The 13,789-nt window shown below is 35.8% G+C and overlaps 1 protein-coding gene across 39 annotated transcripts in view; it reads left to right on the top strand.

The window, feature by feature from the left end:
- The window catches only part of PAM (peptidylglycine alpha-amidating monooxygenase), a 150,019-nt gene that overhangs the window by 42,839 nt on the left and 93,391 nt on the right, over positions 1-13,789 (top strand). For 9 of the 39 annotated variants that reach the window (XM_088157279.1, XM_088157269.1, XM_088157305.1 and 6 more), the window contains 2 exons: positions 431-538; positions 624-699. The exons of 24 other annotated variants lie outside the window; for them this stretch is intronic. The gene's annotated coding sequence lies outside the window, so the exon portion shown is untranslated. The remainder of the gene's footprint in view (positions 1-430; positions 539-623; positions 700-13,789) is intronic. 6 more of the 39 variants (XM_088157300.1, XM_088157274.1, XM_088157270.1 and 3 more) reach the window with 1 other exon arrangement.

Genomic DNA, 13,789 nt, shown 5'->3' with positions numbered 1-13,789 from the left:
TTTCAGTTTGGCATGTTAGACACAAACAGCTGGTATGTAATACATGAGTTTCTTTAATGAGTGTGTGTCTAATGACGTAGTAGTAGTTGGGAGCTTCTTTTTCATGTTTATTAATGCAGTTGATTTGTTTTTCCTCCACCAAAGTCCAAGTCTTTTGACTCCATGTTCAGATTTCACATTCAAACAGTTCATTACACAAACAGGGTTTCTGTTTGTTTTTCCAGTATAATCCTGTTAGGTCTTTTATAGGGGTGCTTGTTTGGGTGCACTCTTGGATCTTCCGCTATAATGGTCATTAATCATTGCTATGTTTTCTCCGTTCTGAGCAGAAAACAAGCAGCATTACAGGAGGACTGAGGGGAAAGGATAAGGACTACTTTAAAAAAAGAAACGTGCTTTTTTAAAATAATACTGTGTTAATGATCTACAGAAGGACATCACAGAATCAGAGTGAGTTTCAAAAAGATGATGAAGAAAGATACTTACCTTAAACATAGGCTGGAGTAGAAGTTCTTGAAGAAAAAAGGACTTGAACTGGGTAAATTGGGAATTTTTTCAGTTTTTATTAGCTAACAAGAGAATATATGAGAACATTATCTAAGATAATGCTAACAATTTTTCAGGACGTTAAGTTAATTCGATGCTGAAAAGAGTAATCTTGCACTCCTGGAGCTCTTCTCTCTCTACAGGGATCATGAGGTGAGTTTGTTTATTGGGTTGATCCAACATAAACCTAGTCTGTAACAAAGCAAAGAGCTTTTCCATCATGGCAAGATGAACCTATTCCACTGGAATCTGTGGACTCACAAAGTCTGTCACAGTAGAGAAGACTGGTTTAATTGCCTTGCAGAGCATTAGCGCTGAGAATATTCTGCTGTATCAACTTAGCCATAAGTACAGCTGTACTCTAAAATCAGGGTGGGCTTTTATGGAATTTAAAATCTCCCTTTTCAAATACAACTGTGAGGAAAAAATAGCTGGCTGGCACATGAGATTTTGTTCTCAGTTTCTGAATATTTTCCCTGATATTTAGGGAAGTTACTTTCAGATAGAAATCTTAAATAAATTTCTGACCTTGTTTGAACAAGGAAATTGAGTTCAAGGCCTGACACTAGGAATGTGCTGGTTTTAAACTAGGACGCCCTCCCCCTCTACCTCCCTCCTTGCCCCATGGATGGTCATGTGTAGAATTATAGATGTGTTTTGTGTGCATGGTGGGTTTATATGCTTAGCCTCACTATGACTGAATGTGAGATCTGAGACCACCTTGCCTTTATCGCCCTGCATGATGTGGCCAGATTTTCTTCCAACACAAAACTTTAAACAGTTTTGAACATTTATATCTTTAAAGCATGCAGCTTGTCTTTGTTTGCAAAGAAGTTAATTATAATGGAGGAAATGCATAGTCTTTCAGAATCAATAAAGTTTACTCCTGTCTCTTCTGACATTTATTTGTATACATGCATATGGAATGGGGCAGCGAAGGCTCTCTAGTTTGCCTGGTCTTTCAGTCAACAGGAGAAAAAGTGTGCCCTAGTCTTACTAGAATTTGCTTACAGAAAAGTACCTAGTATTTTTGTTCTGACAAAATGTAATTACTAGTAGAGAAGCATTCATGTATTTCTGTAAGACTGCTTAATTTAATTAGGAGTGTTAAAAATGTAGAAAAGTCCATAAGCAACTATGCAACAGCTGTCTTTTTTTGTCTTTTCCCACCCCACATTCTTCCAAAAATCTGCTTCAGCTGTGCCCCAAGATACAGTTTCCCCAGTGTAGCTGTATGAAAATGAAGAACAATCTCCAAAATTTTTTTGTAACTGTTTTTTTTCTAAGTGCTTTTCTTTTGTCTAGAGCCATGTTCATGTTTGTTTACATCTGTGTAATAATAATAACAGGTGGAACTGATAGATAGAAAGAACTTACATTCTCCTGAGTGGATTTCCAAAGTTCAAGGCTTTTATTAATACTTCCATTCCATATTGACTGGTAACTAGTGTATTGATTTCCAAAATTATATTTTCCTGTTCTAAAAATATTGCCTTCTGGTATTGGAAATACTGTCATATCCTGTGAATATGATAATTTTGTTAGTGACAGGTGGCTTAGATGATCTTTAATAAGAAAAAACTATAAAGGTAAATAAACAACAAAAATAGTAGTGTGCCAAAAAAAACATTTTAGTATTCTCTAGAGCTTGTGTTAGTCTGAATTGGCTGGTTTCTCTCTGCCATGTGTATGTACAAAATCTAATTCTGGAGAATTTTTTAAAAACCAAGAGAATCCCTTGACAGTATTCAGTGTGTTCTACATGTGGAGGAATGGGACTTCACTGATACTTTTTTTCTTAAAAATTAATTTCGAGGTTCTTCATTTGTACATGCAAACCTGTATAGGTCTGTTGTGGTTTTTCAATCCTGCTATTCCATACCCTCCAAGTTTTAGGCTTTTTTAATGTTATGTTGAGTTTTTTTCCCTGAGTAAAGGTAAACATTTTGAAGCCACGTGATTGTTTTGTTTTCTTATTTTCAATCATTTGAGTGGTTAACTTAAGAATAGAAGCAGTGTTGTGCATCTAGAAGAGGCATTAATTTATGATTCAATGGTCTTGATCCTAAGTTATATTGTGTATTACCGCAGAGAAGCTGTAGATGAGGGTTTGTCTTCTTGGTTTGGGTTTTTTTAAACGGTGCTATTTTTATATTATTTTATATTAACTGGAGCTAGTATTGAAGTAAATTACTTCAGTTGGAGGTGCTGCTGGAATCTTGGCTTATAAAAGATAAAACAACTTGTATCTACTTGAGTGAAAGCTACACATTAAACTGGGCGTGAATATTATTTTCACTTTTCTGGTTGTAGATCTGTAAACTCCTTATGGTGGGAAAGGGTGGGAGTCAAAAGTTAGCTTTAATTCTAGAACTAAGCCAGTCCATCTGGATTTCTACAGAAATTAAAGTCTTGCACCTCCCTGCAGGGTTTCCATGTATGACTTCCATTACTTGCTGAGACAGTCTAGAAGTGTTTGTCTTGTTTTAGAGCCAAGTGGTAGAACTAGGCTGGTGAATCTTGTTACTCAATGATATGTAAGGAGTCTCTTACCAGCTTTTGTCCTTAAAATATACCTTAAAGAAACTTCAGTGCATGAGAAGCACAGTGGGTCCATCACTTGAGAAGAAAGGTTAGACTGCTACAAGAAAACAGAACTCTTGCAACCACTGTTCTATTTCTAGGGTGTTTTTAAAAAGTATTATTTGTTTGTTTGCTTGTATTTTCTTTAACTAAAAAATTAACACAATTGGAAGATTGTAGTTTATTCCATAGCGCTTTCTTAGAGAAATCCCTTTAGAGAAGTGGTATGTGTATTTAAAGGGAAGAAGGGAGGAAGTTCTTTGGACAATTACTGTAGAACTGCAGTATTGCCACATTCTTGTGTTTAAAAAAGGTTTATACAGTCCATCAGAAGGAATGTTACAGTACAAATTTCCTTGAAATTTTCCTAGAAAATCTAGATTAAATCTGAACCCACTGCAAAGTACTTCACTTAGTAGTATGCCATCCCTCCCTTCCCTTTCTAAAGAAACCTGCTTGGAAACGGGAATGCCTCAGGAGTTTCCCTGACTGACAACTCTGAATTTAGCCTGACTGCCAGCTCAAGTATTCACTGCTATAGACATTTTGGATATGGTAACTGTTCAGTGAATGACCATACTAGTGTGGAGTGCTTTCTTTCCGGCTTTTCCCTCATCCTGTGCCATGTAGATGAATTCACAGAAGAATCCTGAAACAATTAATCAGTTTGTCTGAGTATGAATCAGTTCAGTTTTGTAAAACTGCTAAAAATAGTAGCTGTTTCCTCTTCTAAACTGACCAGATTCTTAAGGAACAATGGCTTTGCAGGGGAGATAGAAGGCTGATTTGCTTTCTTCTTTTGTGTGGGGGGTCATCTGGCATCCTCAAAGAAAAACAGAGGAACCCAAACATCTAAGCATGCCATCCATTCTGTTAAGACACGAAAGGGAGAAAGGCACTTGGTCCCTAACTTGTGATTTTAGGAAATCTTGGAAAGAGGACTGTCTGGTTTCATGTGTGTTTATGTCAAATAGCAAATTATGCATCCTGGGATGTAAGAGATGTAAGGCCATCGTGATTGGGGCAGTAAAAGAACCTGTTGTAACCTGCTGTAACCTGTTTCTATCATCCTAAGAATGATACATCCAAGATACTTGGCAATTTCCTTTGTTGTTTTGAAAAACTTCAGTTTATTTTAATGCAATTTTTTAAAAATTCATCAGGCTAAAAAAAAGAAATTACAAAGCAGTTCTGTTCTTGAGAGCTAATGAGGCTTTATAAATACATTATTTTTCAATTAGAATTAAGTGTGAAAGTGTATGTTTTATTTTACTTGTTGGTTACAGTAGCTCACCCATTAATAAAAGTTACCTTAAAAAACTATTGAGTGGTAAGTATTCTATTTCTGTTTGTAACTAAAATGAGATATTGTAATTGGGAAATACTCCACCTGCAGTCAACTCCAGGGTAAGATTTTTGAAGTGTCCCGTTTAATTGTAGTGTTCCTCTGGTGAGTTTTATTGAGGGCAGCATGACTTAGCAAGAATTGATGTGATGATTTGTTGCAAGCAGTGGTGTGGTATGGGTGGGCTTGATTTTAGCTCTCTATGTGGTTACAAGAGGCTTTGCATGAACTTATGATTTTGTTCCCAATCTCTAGTCAATCAGCTATTGCCTTGTATCACAGAAGAACTAGGAAGAGAATTTCATGGAAGGAATTGTAAATTAGTCTCTTATGATATATCTAAATTATATACAGGTTACACATGATATCCACATTCATAGAGAAGTATATAAAGAGTTAGTTTTTTAAGTGTTTCATACTCTGCATCCTTGGTGTTTTTTAGGAACAGCTTTCTAGAATCAGTTTTTTCTTAGGCTTATTTATGTGTCAACGCTCTGTAATATGTGTGCATTACTCTTGAAGTGTGATTGAATATTGTGCGGTTCTTTGTTATGTTTAACAGATGTAGGTTACGTTTTTTATCTTTCATTATTTCGTCAGGTTTATGTGCAACAGAGTATGAAATTCTTCATTGTTAATATAGCCTTAAAAGCTTTATTGGTGAATTTTAGAGAAGAATGCTTCAAAAAGGAAGATAAATAAATACCCAAGTATAATATTATTTTTTGTATTTGAGTGTAAACTACAAGCTTTCATTTTTATTTTATGAATGAATGAGAGTTTAAGAAGGCATTTTCAACATCCACTTTTTCAGGAAGCTGTTAAACTTTATCAATATTTCAATATTTTAACCATTTATTCTATAAGCAGTGCACTATGACTAGCATGGATAACCTCCTTTAGTTAAAAGACTTTTTTTATCTTTCAATGTTACTAATTTAATGTTTTTTAATGTTAGTAATTGTGAAGCCATTGTAGGTATAGTGGACAGTTTTGCTATAGTCATTAAAACACAGATGAAGCTTGTAGGTGAAGTATAGCTGAGTGGCAGTCAGTATTACTTGGTGCTGAGCATGAACTAACAACCAACCGACCAACTAAAAAAGCTCTTCAGTGAAGTCAGCTAGCTGCTAGAAAGATAAAGGTACATCTGTTGTCTTGGAAGTACCTACACAGACAAGCATTTTATTTGTTGTACAGGATGTACAAGAGGGTATGGGGGGAAAATATGTGATTTCTCACTTTTAATATGAATTGTTGTAGCTATCAAGTGAGATACATTTTTGAGAATGTTCTAGTAAGATTGTTTTGAACAAGAAAACAACTTGACCTTTTCTGATTATATTTAAAAGTTGTTTTTCCATCTCTTGTTTAAATAGGTAAACTTTTGTGTTTAGCTGGCAGATTTGCATTATAAACATACTTTTTTTTCAAAAGCAAGTTGTCAGATTTTAATTTGTTGATTTCTTTTATGGGCACTATTATTTATGTTCTGATTCTTAGTTTGTGCAACACTGACTGACAAAATTGGAGATTTTTGATTTCCCACTGCTAATAGATCTTTAGGATTACTCTTACTTAAAACCAACCACTGCTTAGCAGGAATACAAACTTCAGATACACGCTGCATCTATTTTCAAGCAGACTCTTGGAAGGGCAGTTGTAACTGATGATTTTTGCTTAGCTCTCTTAAACTGGATGTTAGGAAAGCACATAGTGCAAATAGGCTTCAGTGTCAATCTATTTTCTGCAACACATCAGCAGTAGCTGCTAAAGTCTCCTGGAAAGCTGTCAGGCATTCTGTTTGGTGTTGTCAGTGTTATGATGAAGGAGAGCGGTACTGGCTTTTCTTCATGTAGTGCAAAATATAGCTTGTTTTAACACAGCTCTGTTTTTTGATGGTGTTTGTCACCTTTTTGTCATTCTCCAAAAGCACAACAGTGATCATCAAATTCAATCAGCCCTCTCTGATTTCTAAATAACTTAAAGAAAGTGAAAGCGTTTTTCTTTGTAGTTTAATGCTAAATCAGATTTAATTCTTTCTACCCAAAGTATAGTGCCAAGACTGGTAAATGATAGAGCTGTTTTGCCATCTGATACAAAACACCTGTGAAAGTACAGGACAAGTAATGAGAGATATAGACTTGCCCGTTTTGAGAAGGGGATAGACAGGAAAATTTGAACATATGGGGAAAGCAACAAATTGTGTTAGAATAAATTCTACCCTTTTTTACTAGAAAATGCTTGCTGCGTCCTCTGTTCCTGTTTAAAAACTTTAATGGTAATTTCATATAAAGTATTAAAATCTATTAAAACTGTTTGACAGCAAATTTGAGATGGCTCAGTGACTAGCCATGAAGTTTTGGGTGAAGTTCTTGTGTGGTGAGCGTGTGATAAGGAAATGAAGATCACAAAAACACATGAAGGGTTCCTGCGACTAGACAGCATTAGGCGTTTTTTTTCTGTACCACTTTTATGCTTCCTCCATGCTCTTCCTCCCACAGTCATTTTCCTTCACTTCTGTAAAGTTTACCTGTGTATGGAGCTGTCTCCTTATTTGAGTGTCTTTAAAAGAATCATGGAGCCAGAGTGAGGAATAAAGGAGTCTGTGGTGTTTCTGAGCCATCTCATAATAGTGACACTGATGCCTGTTGCTTCAAAATTGCATCTTTATGTTTGTTTCAGGTAGTTTTGTATCCTTCATCAGGTTGCCTGTAGGAAACAAAAGCTATGTGACACATAATGGGATTTTGCGGATGTATTTTGTACAGTTACAGTGCTAATAGATAAAGCCTTTATCTATGATTGAAATCTCATGCGTCTACAGTACAACTGTGCAGCTCAGGCTCCTGGCATCCTGATACAGCTTGTCTAAGAGTGCTTGGGGAATTTTTGTGTGCAGTTACACAAAAAACTTTCACTCCTGTTGTTTCAGGCTGCTTATGTAGAAGAGGCAAGCAAGTGCATACAGCCCTAATCTGGGAGTTAGACTTCTAAGTGTGCTATGATGGCTCTCTGTGACTACCTGGAAGCAGATTATAATCAGTTGCCTGCCAGGCTTTTCTCCCAGGTAATAAGTGATTGGACAAGAGGAAATGATCTAATGAAGTGTGTGGTTAATTTCTACATTATGTTGTAGATGTGGGATCTTTACCCGTGATACACCACACAAGTTCTTCCTTGAAGGCTTTAGCTTGAATTTACTCACTGTATTCCTGCTCTTTGATTTCCTCATATACACTATGACTTTAAGTAAATGATTAGATAAAGGTGATTGTAAAAGTGTGTTATCAAAGGAAGTGCTTACTATGAGTAAGGCATGAGTAGCTGTTAGAGTAATCTAGCTTTGAGGAGAGAAAATTAACATTGAGTTTTCAAGCCTTATTTTCAGACGAACACATATATCTAAATTCCATACTCTTATTTTAGAGTATTTTAACAAACTTTTGGCTAACAGTTCGCAATGTCCTAATCATTGGATAAAAAGTGCAGTTTAGACCATGGAGTTTCAGTGGTGGAGTTTCCTCCGACAATATCCCAGTTTCAAACCTCCTCTGTAGTAACTTCCCCTAGACTATTTCTGGCATGTATTTGTATTTCATCATCACAGAGCAATTCCAGTTTTCTTTTCCTTACCGTAAAACATCCAAATTTAAGTTTGCTGTGGCATTAGTGAGTCCTTTATTCAGAAGATAAGAATGGTGGCCCTCAGTACCCACATTGCTATGCCTGCCACCCTCTTCAGCAGACATGTTGCCAGCAGGCACTGGCACTTCTATGGATTGCCATACGAGATTGTGTCTTAATATAAAGACAAATGTCCCTACAAATAATTTTGCTGTGCAGATAATTTGAAAGGCAGGTTTCTCATCTGGATTTTTGTGACAGTAAGTTTCTATGGATTTTGCTTAAGGACCATAAGAAATAATTCTGCTTATGATGCAATTTATAAAATATAACATCTTTACAGAGGTTACCGAAACCCTACCAAAAGTTTGCTTGAGTAACAGACGTATTGACATTATCTATTCTTGCTGCTAAAGTCTAATTCAAAAGTTGGAGATCTTCTTCTGGAGGATGAAAGAAGACATTTGAGTCACTGAGGCTGTCGCCTTTGATGAGAGCAAACAGCCATGTTTAGGAAAGAGTTGCACATCACCAGACCTACAGTCGTATCTTGTTTGAAGGGGTTTGAAGGTACCCCTTGAATTAAAAAAAAAGAGAAGGCAAGCATAGGATGTGATTTGGAAAAAGACAAATTTCTTCTTGCTCATGTGGAGGTTCTGCTGTTTAAATTGTGCCCTTGTTTCTAACACTTAAAATATCTTGATTGTAACTGAAAAATGCTGTGATGATTATACTCTTTAATACAGAATTACTGTCTTTCTTTGTCATTTGGTCACCTGGCTTCCTTCTTTGACTTCAGCCTTGATCTTCACCTCCCTATGCCATGTTCTTTAGTAACTTGGTTTCAAACTTGAATTGCTGGAAGGCAGTTTAGGTGAAAATGATGGATTTATGGTGTGTTTATGGAACTTACACACTTAATTTGAGCGTTAGGGCAGGTAAGCTCTAAAGAGAGAAAAACAAATGTTTCCCCACTTGAGATAGTAATAGAGTTAAAAACTTCAAACTGTTCTCAACAGCAGAAGTAGGTACTGCCTTTCGGATGGTGTGTTTAGTCTGCTGATAGCTAACCTGCTTCTTTATTATCATAAACTGGGCAAATTTTGTTGTACAAATTTCTTGTAATATTTTACATCAAAATGAATTTAAAAGTCTTTCTTTCTGTACTTTATCAATGGCTAAGGATGACTTATAATATGACAATGAAACGTTTCTGTGAGCAATTTTTAATGATGACCTGAAAAAATATCTTTAGAATTTTTTTTACTTTAGTCTCAGATGCCTTCCTGAGTACTTTCAACTACTGCATCTCTGAAATTTGTTGGGATTCAGTGTTTAGGCCCCAGCTTGAATAATTTACTTATGCGAAAAAATGTGTCTGAAATAAGAAGCAATATAAGTTAAGTCTATGTAATGTTTTTTTTTATAGCACTTCAAATTGATAATTTTGGAAAGTTTTCCGCTGTTCTTTTTTCTTTTCATGCAAAAATGCATATTTTTCACCCAGAAAGAACATTTAGGAAAACAAAATAATGTATTTATAATTTACAGAGTAGTAGAACATATAAAAAAATAGTTTCCAAAGTATTCTGTCCAAAAGTCTTATTCAAAATACCATCTGCTACTTCTATACAGTGTGACTTTTGTATTTTCTCTGCTCAAATCACACTCCTCACCCCATGGTAGCTTTCACCTTATGTCAGAAAAATCAGTTTTGCTGAGCGGGGAACTGGGAATGGATGTTTGGGCCTTCTTGCTAAAGAAACTGATGATGTGATCTAGGAGGAGCTAAAATGCTACTTTGACAAGTTACTGCATGCAAGTAGGTGAGTGGATGTTGTATTTGGAAAAACTTCTAAGCACTGTAATGCATAGGAAATCTTTAAATTAACTGTTCTTACATTATCAAAAAATTCATTGGTATACCCGAAATAAGCATTAGTGTATTAATTAAAAATTTTTCCTTTTACTAGTCTAAAACTTCTTTTTACTGGTTTATAAAGTTCACTAATGTGAAAGGTTTGTAGTTGAACTAGATAAAATATGAACATGTAAATTACTTTCTTCACAAATCTGATTTTGGAAGGACAGTCTCATGTCTAGCTTATAGACATTTCATGCTACTGCATTATGGAGGAACATTAATATGTATTCTTAATATTAATTAAGAATGACATTTTTGTACAAATTTTTTATAGCCAAGTAGTTTTCTTAGCTTGTACTTGAACTAATGTCAGAATAGCTTTTCTTTATGGGAACTTGATTGTAAAATTAAAACAGAAAAAAGAGTATATGTTATACTACAAATAAAAGGCATTGCCACCTTTTCTTACAAACGTACCTGTGTAGTTATGAGTTGGTGGTTATGTAGTTTGGCTCATAACCGAGTTTCCAATTCATATGCTCATTGGGTGAGTCTTTTCATGAATGTTGCAACTGAGTTCACAAGATTAGACTTGCACTCATGTGAACAAACCCTATCTCTTCTGATAGGCTGTATTTTTAAGAGTATTCATTATTCAGTATGATGATTGCCTTGGAGAATCTGGCATGAAAGAATTGTGACCCTTTCTGAAACTTGGCTTGCTGATACTTTGCAGAAGTCTTCGATTTCCTTCCACATGCTGTTTTAGTTTGAATAGCTGACTAATGATTTTACACATTTCTTTTCTCAGATAAATGCAAATCTTGCTCCAAAATCTCATCTTATCTATGAATAAGAAATTCTTGTGTCATGCATCATATATTTTTTTTTTGTACGTCAAAGAGATGAGTCCATGGGCTTGCAGTTTCATAGTTTGTGATAATGATTTTACTTTCATTGTTTTAAAAGGCATGCTGTTGCCCTTAATTTTTATTAGATTTGTTCCTGTCCTCTTCCAAGAAGCCCAGAATCATGCTGGATCTCATTGCTTCTTCTGTAGAAGTGCTAGGTTTTTCCTCCTATTTTGGCTAGGAATTCATGTATTGGCTGAGTAATAACAAGCTTTTTGTTACTACTTACAGAATTTGTTGGAGTAACAAAATTATGTGACACGGGGTACAATAAACAATTTTAAAAATCTGGGACTCAAGGTAGGTATTTTGGGTTTGTTTTAATCATTGCTGTTCTTACAAGAATCACAGAATATCAGGTTGGAAGGAGACCTTAAGGATCATCTGATCCAGCCTTTCTGGCAAAAGCATGGTCCAGTCAAGATCATCAGCACCTTGTCCAGATAGATTTTAAAAGAATCCAACATTGGGAAATCCACCACCTCCCGGGGGTGATTATTTCACGGGCTGATTGTTCTCATTATGACAAATGTTCCTTTGCTGTCCAACAGAATCTTCCCAGGAGTAATTTATACCCATTACCTCTTGTCTTCTCCTTGTGCTTCCTTGTGATAGGGTAGTCTCATCTTTTGTAGCCCCCAGTGATAAGAACTCTCGCAAACTTTCTTTTCTCAAGGCTGAACAGGCCTGGTCCCTCTTTGCCAGCCCTGGTCCCTGTGGTTAATTCCCAGGGCTGTTTCAATCCCCTGCAGATGCTCCTGCGCTTCCCCACCATGCTGGATGAGCATTGTGCCATGTGTTCTGGGGGCTTCCCTTTGTCCTATTCCTGCAAAGGCCAATCTTTGAAGAAAAACCTCTTTCTCTGTGGGATGTTGTTTTATGGTTTGTCTGTTTGTATTGTTATTGTTAAATGAGTAGTTGAATACTGTTACGCAAACGAGCAAAAAAATTGGTCCTGTAAGTATAGCTTTTTCTCTTTGCAATTTGTATTCTGTATTCCCGTAGTGATAAAGGATAGTCAAGTATATCCAGTTAGAAGAGTGGGCTGTTCTGGAGGAAGGTGGAATAGACAAATGAAGGTGCATCACAGAAATTCACTGCAGCCTCTAAGCTGCTTTGTTTGGGTTGCTTTTAGCTCTGTTCCGTAACATGTAGTCTCTAAATAGAATAATATTAGGGGAAAAGTGGTAGGGTTTTTGAGCTGGCCTGCAGTTAAAATGATCTTTGAAAGGTTTCTTCCTGTGATGTTCAGTTTGTTGCTGTTGTCTGTGAAACTGCCGCATCCCCTCCTCCAATAGTGAGTCAATCCCCAATAAATTCTGTATTTCTAATTACTTTCTGACTCATTTTGTTCTGTCGTAGGAGGTATTACTTAACAAACACTTCCTAGAGAAGTATCCTGCCATGCTGGCATGCGCAACATGCTTAAAAGACAGACTTTTTAGTTGCTGCCATTTCAGCTAATCAAAATAATCTCTTGACAGATATAATAGCACAGGAAAGAGGTTGCATTCTGAAGCAAAAGGCAAAATACGTAAAATAATTACCTATTTTTTTTTTATTTTCCGAATTAAAAAAATTTCAAACTTGGCATTTAAATATCTACCTACATATTTGCCATTATTGTATGGGGGGAGGGGTAGCTCCTTTGCAACACCAATATAGAGTCCATAAGAGTGGGCATAGCAGTAAGACAAATACTGAGTCAAAGAACTGAGTCCTTTGCCAATTGTGATTAAACCTCAACTATATTGAAGAGATTTCTTTAGAGCTTTTGAATTATCTTCCATTTCCTTTCCTATAGTGGAATTCAAGAGTCCAGACATGAGTAGGATTCACAGGTACACAGGTTAGGAAAAGTAAACTTTTTTTTTGTTTCCTATTGGAGGTTTCTGGCACATCCTAAATTTCATTTTAATTTTCAGTGAACAGTGGTTATACTTTGAAAGCTAAAAAATCCAGATGGTGTTCTACCATGTTCCAGTTTCTCTCGCCGGGTGTCTGCAGATCTCAGCAAGGCAATCTCTGTAGTAAAATGCAGAACTTAATTTTTTGCTTTCTGATATACAGGCTCAGAAATCATTAAACCAGACTGTTGTTCAAGCTGTGTATTGCTGAAATGCTTTTCAGCTGAATTGAGTTCAACAAATTAGCTAAGTACAAGCTGAGTCTTAAGATTCTTCTTCAACCTAAAATCGTGACCATTATGCAGAAGTCAGAAAACATAAAGCTTGAAGATTTTGTAGAATGGTATAGAAAGGGCAGTGTGATTATTATCTTATACCCACATCTGTCAGAGTTTTGTGGAAAAAAGGAATAAATCAGTATCAAGCAAAGACATTGCTTCCTGTATTATGCTTTTAATCCATTATGTGCAGGATTCTATTTAAAACATAAAGAGAGCCTTACCAGAAAAAATAATTGCAAAAATGTCAAATAAACGGGGGTGTATGTATAAATATACATACATATATATATGTGTGTGTGTGTCTGTGTGTGTATATGTTTGTGCATATATATATGTATGTATATGTATATCCCAACTAAAATGTAGGAGATACCTGCCTGAAAAGATGTGGGTGAAGTGTAGTGGCCTGCTGAGAATGAGAACAGATGATCTTGCAGACCTTTCTAACCTGATCTGGCAGGCCCATACACAATGCATGTTTTTTTATGTAGCTTTAAATTATATTATAAACTCCAAAACCAAATCAAGCTGACATGAAATCTGATTCTACCCAGTTCTGAGAAACTTTCGTCTACAGCAAAACTTCTAAAAACTTTTCTTGAAACTTTCTTCTTGTTTCATTGCTTATGTTGGTGGACTGAACTTTTGTGCACGTATATATATATATAAAAACTGAACTGTAAGTATGTGAAATCTAGTTAATTTTTAATATTGTTGAACAGGAA

Source organism: Sturnus vulgaris, chromosome Z (genome assembly GCF_052056855.1).
Source record: "Sturnus vulgaris isolate bStuVul1 chromosome Z, bStuVul1.hap1, whole genome shotgun sequence".
In the NCBI taxonomy this organism is placed as follows: domain Eukaryota; kingdom Metazoa; phylum Chordata; class Aves; order Passeriformes; family Sturnidae; genus Sturnus; species Sturnus vulgaris.
The sequence above is the reverse complement of the archived record's forward strand: the minus strand, read 5'-3'. Positions and strand labels throughout refer to the sequence as shown.